Source organism: Zerene cesonia, chromosome 22, assembly GCF_012273895.1.
Source record: "Zerene cesonia ecotype Mississippi chromosome 22, Zerene_cesonia_1.1, whole genome shotgun sequence".
In the NCBI taxonomy this organism is placed as follows: Eukaryota; Metazoa; Arthropoda; class Insecta; order Lepidoptera; family Pieridae; genus Zerene; species Zerene cesonia.
Window position 1 is genome coordinate 53,594 of NC_052123.1, and position 8,235 is coordinate 61,828.

Consider the following 8,235-nt stretch of genomic DNA (forward strand, 5'->3'; position numbering starts at 1 on the left):
TTTTTTTCTTTTTCTATCACTATAGAATAATACACGTTTAACAATTCACGCCAACCAAACACAACACACTTCACGAAACAAATGAGAAATGTTGCAACTGAGACGTCAAAGATCGCGATTATGCAACGGGGAATCCCTCACGACAGCCGCGACAGCGTCAGGCCTTTTTGCGGGAACCCCCGAATTATACATAGAACTGAGCTAGTGCTAGTGGAGGAATCCCCGAAATTTTTGTGCTAGTGATTTTTTTGTTGTTTGTACATTGTTCTTAAAGTTGAGAGACCTAGTGGGTGTCACCCCAAAAAAGGTGACACCCGGTGCGGCCCGCCCCTGCCGCCCCCCCTTTGCTACGCCACTGAGTAATTATAACTATCAGCAATTATGTATTATGGTTTCATTTTAACAGTTTTTATTTCCTGTGTATGATACGTTATGTTCTCCTACTTTCACGTATTTTATTTATTAGTGACTGACTTAAAGTATGACATGACAGCTATAAATGAATACACAAAATAATGTAAGAAATGAAACAATCAAGCGATTAAAATGTTTAAGAATCATATGCATTTCAGTCCACAGAGCTGGGCCGAATGTAATATAATTAAAGCGTAGAATATTGCTCTTAAAATGATAACTCTCGTATACAGCCCTTAAGTCCTGCCTATTGTATATCGATGTCAATTTTAGAAGACCGCGCAGAACGGCCACATTTTTGTATCAAAACGTTTGCTATCACAATTTTTGCAACAATCATGTAGCGTAAGAGAATTATATCAATTGTTCAATGTTGAAATGTTAAAGTAGAAACTTTCCTGTCTTCATGTTTCATTCAGAAGTTAATCGTTCTAAGAGTCTCTATTTGAGTACCTCGTGACGACTAGCAAAGGGAATGCATATGGGTTAGTGTGCCACACAGATACATTCGTAGCTGCGGCGCAGACGAAACCCTGCTGATCGTGCAATTGAATTATTTTTAACAATTAATATAAAGTTTTTGATAAATATATACTGTGGCATAACAACCGGATAATCTAGAAAACCATTTATTCATTCATGTTTTATTGCTCTGGAAAAATTACAAAACCTACACATTGAATCCTAGCCTAGGTATACGTTGTAACAAATGACGGTCTTATCGTCAAATAACAATTTCATCCAAACATACCGTACATCTGGTACGGAGAGGAATTAGACCAAAGATTAAAGAAATGTCACTTGCTTTATTCACAATCTCTTTTCAAATATATGAAATTCTCATATCTAGAAGAAATCTTCGATCTTCTTGATTTAACACTGTCCCAACTGATTATACCTAAGCCTGCCCTGTATATAATATTGTTTTCATAAAAAAATAATCTTTCCGAAGCGTTTTTCAGTTCCAAGTTATAATATGAGTTTAATTAATAACAACGAAATGTATAGAAACATTATAAAAGACTCTTAGTACAATTAATTTCTCAACATCTTGATATTTTGGGTCATTTTCATTCAAGCCGGAAATGATATCAGGTTCAACTGAATACTAATGATGTTCTTAGCTCTAATTACGTAATGTCATGTTAGATTTGCGAAAATATAAACGCTCTTTATGAAATTGATCCAAAAATCGTAGTTTCATAGACCGGTATACGTTGTAGTTAACATCACATAACTGCATGTATAAAATATTGAATAGTTATGCAATTATTCTAATTAGAATAACACCAATCGAAACATTTAATTAACCAAGTGAAATTAATCATTATCTGTAGGTTCAGGGTAGTTCAGATGAACTTAAATTAAAAGCAGATTAAATATATAATATCATTTAACCTGCACTTACGTTTCTGATGAAACCGACTCGAGGGTTATTATCAAAGGAATATCCAAGCATACATAATGCCATTGAATACGTCTTATGAATATTGTATGGGATGTGATGTTTAGTACAGTATATACCAATGATCAGATGATATTGTTGTTAAGAACTGTGCTAACCCGGGCTCTGGGGCGCGCGTTGTTAAAATTATAATTAAGTTAGAGTTTAGAGATGTATTTTTGTACACTCGTGTCAATTGAAAGGGAAATTTATTGAATGATTTGTACCTGTTTTTTGATCCGTCCAGCGGTCGACGTAGAGGCGTAGACGAACTTATTTATAATCTTGGAAAAACTAGGACTAGGTTTCGTAAGGTTTCGTAATTCGGTCGTTATTTTTCGCTCTTCGCTTTATGGTATTCAGATGAAGAAATCTATGTGCTAAATTCAGACTGTAATCTTATGCGTTAACGTTTTTGTAACGGTATTATTAAGACACAATTTTCAAAATGGCGCGTATCACTAGTAAAACCTACAAACACCTAATTTTCTAAGATTATAAATAATGTTGAAGTAGACCCTTCCTTACTCTTGTCTCAAATTTCCATATATGCAGATCATACATCATTATATTACGATTAATGACTAGGAATCTAGATATCTAACCTAAACACTTAAACAGAATTTATCTTCAAATACCAGATATCGAAGCGGCTCCTGCCTTCGATAAGTAAATTTAATGGTTATGAAATTCGGCACAATTGAACGTGCAATAGGTAGATATGCAAGAAGATATTAAACCTTCACATTCTGTGTTTAAGCTTGATGATATTTGAGGCGAAATGAACGTGATTTAGTAAAACGATAAACTTTTCACACGCTTCAAAGTTTAAAAGATATTTCGCGGAACATTTATGAACTTTAATGAGAAGTCGTTTATGTTAAGACATAGCGAGTTATATTAATGTTAAACTTGAAAGCTTTTCTTAAACAGTCAACGGACTGTGGACTCCATTTTAAACAGCCAATCTAGTGCATAATGTAGCAGAGTTTCTAATTTAAAAACTTACATGAAATCTTCACCTTGTTTAACGAAGACAAATACCTAGTTAATATAAAAATATGAACCGATTCAATAAGCCCATAATTTTTGTTTTCTCTCAATTGCATCACCTCTACTTGCAGACAGTATTTGTACATTACATTGAGGGTATTAATCGTAATATATTGATAGCTTCTATTGACTTCTTATCCTATTTCTGGCTCCCCTATCTAGAGGCTTTGCGACCCCAGAGTCCTTATATCATATACATTGGATGTTACTGCGTCCATAGATGCCTGGATCGATGGCGTTACGGTGCTCGCATTTGACACGCTCAACGGTCGCTAGTGCGTTCGGTTATGTAGCGTGGCAAATGTGCTCGGTTGAACGCGATGTCGCTCGGGCAGAGTAGTGTCAGCTTATGGATGTTGTGCTCAACTATACGGCTGGTGTTAAGTGGTAAAAACATCGAATCATTTAGAAATTTTGTACTTAGCGTCCATTGACGAACGTCGCATTGGTGCCAACATAATAGATATATTTACATTTTATTATACATTTTATTGATTTGATATTAATGTACATACCATAATCATTGCAATGTATGGAATCAGAATAAACGATGTGAAATTATTTGTGTTTTATTTATATCTGCGCCCGTAAGTCCGTATCCCGTAGGAATATCGGGATAAAAAGTTGCCTATATGTTATTCTAGTTGTCCAGCTGTCTACGTATCAAATTTCATTGCAACCGGTTCAGTAGTTTTTGCGTGAAAGAGCAACAAACACACACACATCTTTACAAACTTTCGCATTTATAATATTAGTAGGATTAGTTAGATTGCTCGAGAAGATTTTAACACATGCATAAATGGAGAAAGTATGTGGTGTAGACCGTAGGTAGTACTGGATTGTTAACAAGATTCAGAAGGGTATAAACCAAAATGTTTACCGTAGGGTATTGTAAAAGGTTTGATGTTCGCAATAAAGTATCAAAACACGACTCTCACCGTGTTAATATTGAAATAAGTATAGCCTAAAATCATTAATTTCAAATACCATCTACCTTTTTGTATGAAAAAAATTCTATAAACATGTACAAATATTATTGTGTTAGTGTGTGTTGTGTTATAATAACGCTATGCTATATTGTTTACATGGAAATTGCAAGGAAAGCAAATTACACGTAATACTCTAGAATTTATACCCATAACAAAACATTCTAATAAGATATCGCACTGTTAATTTACACGTAAAGCTAAAAAGTAAAAAGTGGTCAATTACTATTTGCATCCAGAGAATATAATTCCTAGATAGTCACTTCATTGCAATTGGCGTCATCTCAATTACAGATTTGCGTAGCGTTTTAATAAGCTAAAAGTTGGTATAAAATCATACCGCGAAAATAAAACTGCACCAAATTTCGACACAGACAAAGTTTTCACTGAAATTTTAACAGGAAATTCGTAAAACCAACAGTAACAATGGTGGAATAACTGCGGAAATAAGTCCTGACATGAAAACTTTTGACATTACTGTTCTAGGGCACCTAGCCAGACAAGTTTGTAGTCGGAGAGGCGGTTGGGAAATTCTTATGCCATCTAATACTTGCAGGAAGTTTCTGTGCTAGATTGGTAAACTTCATATTTACTGTTTTGTTTATGCGTAAGATGTTGATCTTCAAAGATATTCAGAAGTTTCGAGAATTCAGTAGCTTTAAAATATTTATTAGAATGTTATCTCTAGATTGTATATGTCAATAATATGTTTATCGAATTTAAATTTATATAATAGTAGTAGTTTAAAACGTGTTATTATACATATAGGTAAGCCTTGCTCTGGTATCACTCTATCTATTAAAAAAGAACCCACCAATATTCGTTGCGTAATTTTCAATATTTAAGCATACATAGGGACATAGAAAGCGACTTTGTTTCATACTACGTAGTGATATTACCGTAGGTAATTGTTATTTGTCGAAAAATTCATACTGATTATTGCTCAGCTTAATGCAATATTTTTCAGTAGAGACAATTTAGTGCATTTCATTGAAATGGGTTTATTTAAAAGTTAGAGTTAGAGTAAAGAAACTACACTGTCACAGAAGCCCGTCGAAGTGGGTATCCGTAGACGGGAAATCTTCACCTCAAGGACGTTTGGGAAAAGTAGCTCTCGACAGAAAAACATGAGTTAAATTGCAACCACATGTTACGAATCAGAGTTTTTCGACAGTTTCTCGCAAAAATAACGAATTTTTGTTTTGCTTGCACATTAAATATGGATTTTTTTATTTATAAGGAGAAACGTTGGCTCTTAAGATACAGAGTTTTTATAGTTTAAGAGACAATGTACATGAGGCGTAATGTTTTGGCAAAATAAAGATTTCTATTATTTTTTTATTATTATTTGATTCTTGAACATACCGGTTACCTGCGATAATTTCCTTCACCCGTCAAATCAATGATGGAAGGTAGATACGTTGAAAAATAAACTGACTTCAAAAACACAAATACGCACGAAAGGCGAATAATAAATTTTTGCAATTATTAAAAGAGCTACCCATTTATCTGTTTCAAATCCATGCCAGTTAAGTCAAATAGGCACGAAGTCAGGTAGTGACCATTTGTATTTTTGAAGTGGGTTTTATTTTTTTATGTATGTACAAAATTTTAACGTCGGATAAAATCAAATTAAATATGAACGATCATCTATTCTCGAATCTTCGATTAAAGTGCTAGTTGTAGGGATAGAGCAGTGAGCATAGCGACTAACATATAAGTAAATGATTGTAATTTTATAAAACTATCCATCCATGTCACCCGTGTCTGTCATGCTGGTCATCCTTAATGTAATAAATAAATAAATAAAGCTAAGCAAAGTCTGGCTGTGGTTGAATAAAATGTGACAAAGTGCACCATAAAACCGACGTGACGTGTTTCTGACATGACATGTAGCACTGTCGGCTGCCATACCGCTAGCTTTTTGTACATGGCAGCTTATTGTTAACTGAATGGATATTTTTTGGGCTGTGTAATTTGTTATGTTTATTTATTTTCCTTAATGTTTAAGTAAAAACTATGTAAATATAACTCCAAGGTGACTGACTGATTGAATGACTAAGACTGATCTATCAAAGCACAACCCAAACAACTGGACGGATGGGGCTGAAATTTGGCATGCAGATAGCTGTATGACGTAGGAATTCGCTTAGATAGAGGATTTTGATAAATTCTACTCCCACGTGGATAAAATAGGGGGTGAAAGTTTATACAATTAAAGTTTATTAGAACCGCGCGTACAAAGTTGCGGGCAACAGCTAATACTAGTACTTTATATAGTTTATTCTTATGCTTCATAATTCATTAGATTCAAATAGGTTACAACAAACTTAGCTTATAAGTTGTAACAACACCCCACATGTTCCAAAACTAAACATCATTAATTTATAAAATTACAGTGAAAACGTGGAATAAGTATATATTTATTTAGCGATACACGCAGGCACGAGTTAGCCAAATTAACACAATATTGTGTTTGATATTAAATCTATATTACACGCAGCGAGGGAGCGGCCTATCGACTGGATTTGCATTTGATTTGCATACAGATGATATGCCTAAGAGCGACAAGTTGCGTTTTAACCCGAAAAATGCTTTGATATAGAACCGAGGCGTTTCTCATTTAATAAACTATTTTCGCTTTGAAAACAGCGGTATATCTACACTGAATATACCTGTCTAGGTATAAAACTAGTAAAATGCGAATGTTAAAAAGGTAAACCAACGTATATTACAATGTCGTGTGGTTTAAACTGTGTGTGTTTTCTCTTATCCTACTAATATTATAAATGCGACAGTTTTTTAGGATGTGTGTGTGTTTGTTGCTCTTTCACGCAAAAACTACCGAATCGATTGCAACGAAATTTGGTACGTAGACAGCTGGACAACTGGAATAAGATATAGGCAACTTTTTGTCCCGATATTCCTACGGGATACCGACTTACGCGGGTGAAACCGCGGGGTGCAGCTAGTTTGTAATATATATGTGTATAACACAATAAAAAGTAAGGTTACTAATAGTAATTATTAAGTACGGGCATCAGAATGTGCGTGTAATTTTTCCAACAGTCTAGACCCACAAATGCCAAAAACAAAATAATACCTCTCGGCTGCGCGATCATTAGAACTGCCATTAATTTGAACAGAAACAAAGCATTTGTCCAGCGGCATTCATTGGTCAACTCCGATGGCGCTTTTCAATTGTTTATCGTGTTTAAAACTCCTATTGTATCCCCACCGTTCGCTCCAACCCTCTCGACGTCAGAGCGGACGCGAGGTATTGTAGTCAAGTGGTGGCAGGTCGCCAGGAACTGCACTATATGCGAACTGTTTTACTTCTTGAGGCGTTTCGCTTTTATTGGAAACAGTCCTGTGGCACGGAAAGCTTTCGGGTTGACAGGTTTAGTTGTAGATATCGTTCTCAACTTAGATGTATTTCTGGTTTTAAATACGAGTATATGTAGTTTATGGTTAAATCGATGAATACTTTAAACGATTTAATAAAACTTTAAAGTTTTTAAGGTTGGGTCTTTAATACTTCTATTTTATTATTATTTTCCATATATCTATCTGTGGTGCATTACGTACGTGAATTCATCTATACAACAATTTTCTCTTTACATAAATCAATTTTTTTATTATATATTATGTATTGTATAATATATTGAATCTCCTGTCACAGTCTTAGTTGCCATATTCCTCGCGGACTCCTATGAGAAAATGTTTTATTGAAATTTTACACGTAGGTATATTTGTTAGTTCTGAGAATAAGCTATAAATTTTTCATACCCTTAAGTTAAAAGAACGAGCCGAAAAAACGTTGGCCGTCTCACCTAGTTTTAATGTATTTATTTCCTATAATAGGTATACCTGAGCTATATCAGAATAATTCGACTTTGACAGATTATACTTTTAACGAGTAGGTCTGTTCTAATTTCTTACTACAATATACTTCTAAAAGCTGATATAAATTTTAATAATGATATTTACGAATAGGAAAATGGAAATATACTCATAAATATAAGGTACCCTTTATTATAAATACGTTGATGTAGATATGTTTATGTATGGTTTCTGATAACCAATAGGATTTCTCTGAACATTTTCTCAAGAAACCGCAAAAGCTGAGAGTTTAGCCGCGTGTTTTCCGTTCAAAGCTATCAGAAGCCATGAATTAATTTCTCCGGTCATCTCCGAGTTTTTCCCAGTTCCGGCTCAAGAGATATCATCCGATATGATTTATATTTCTTCAGATTAAAGTTGCTCAAACTTTTATACGTGGGTTTTGTATTTCTTGTACATTTCTAGTTTGCTGTATATTTAGTTACATCTTTTTGA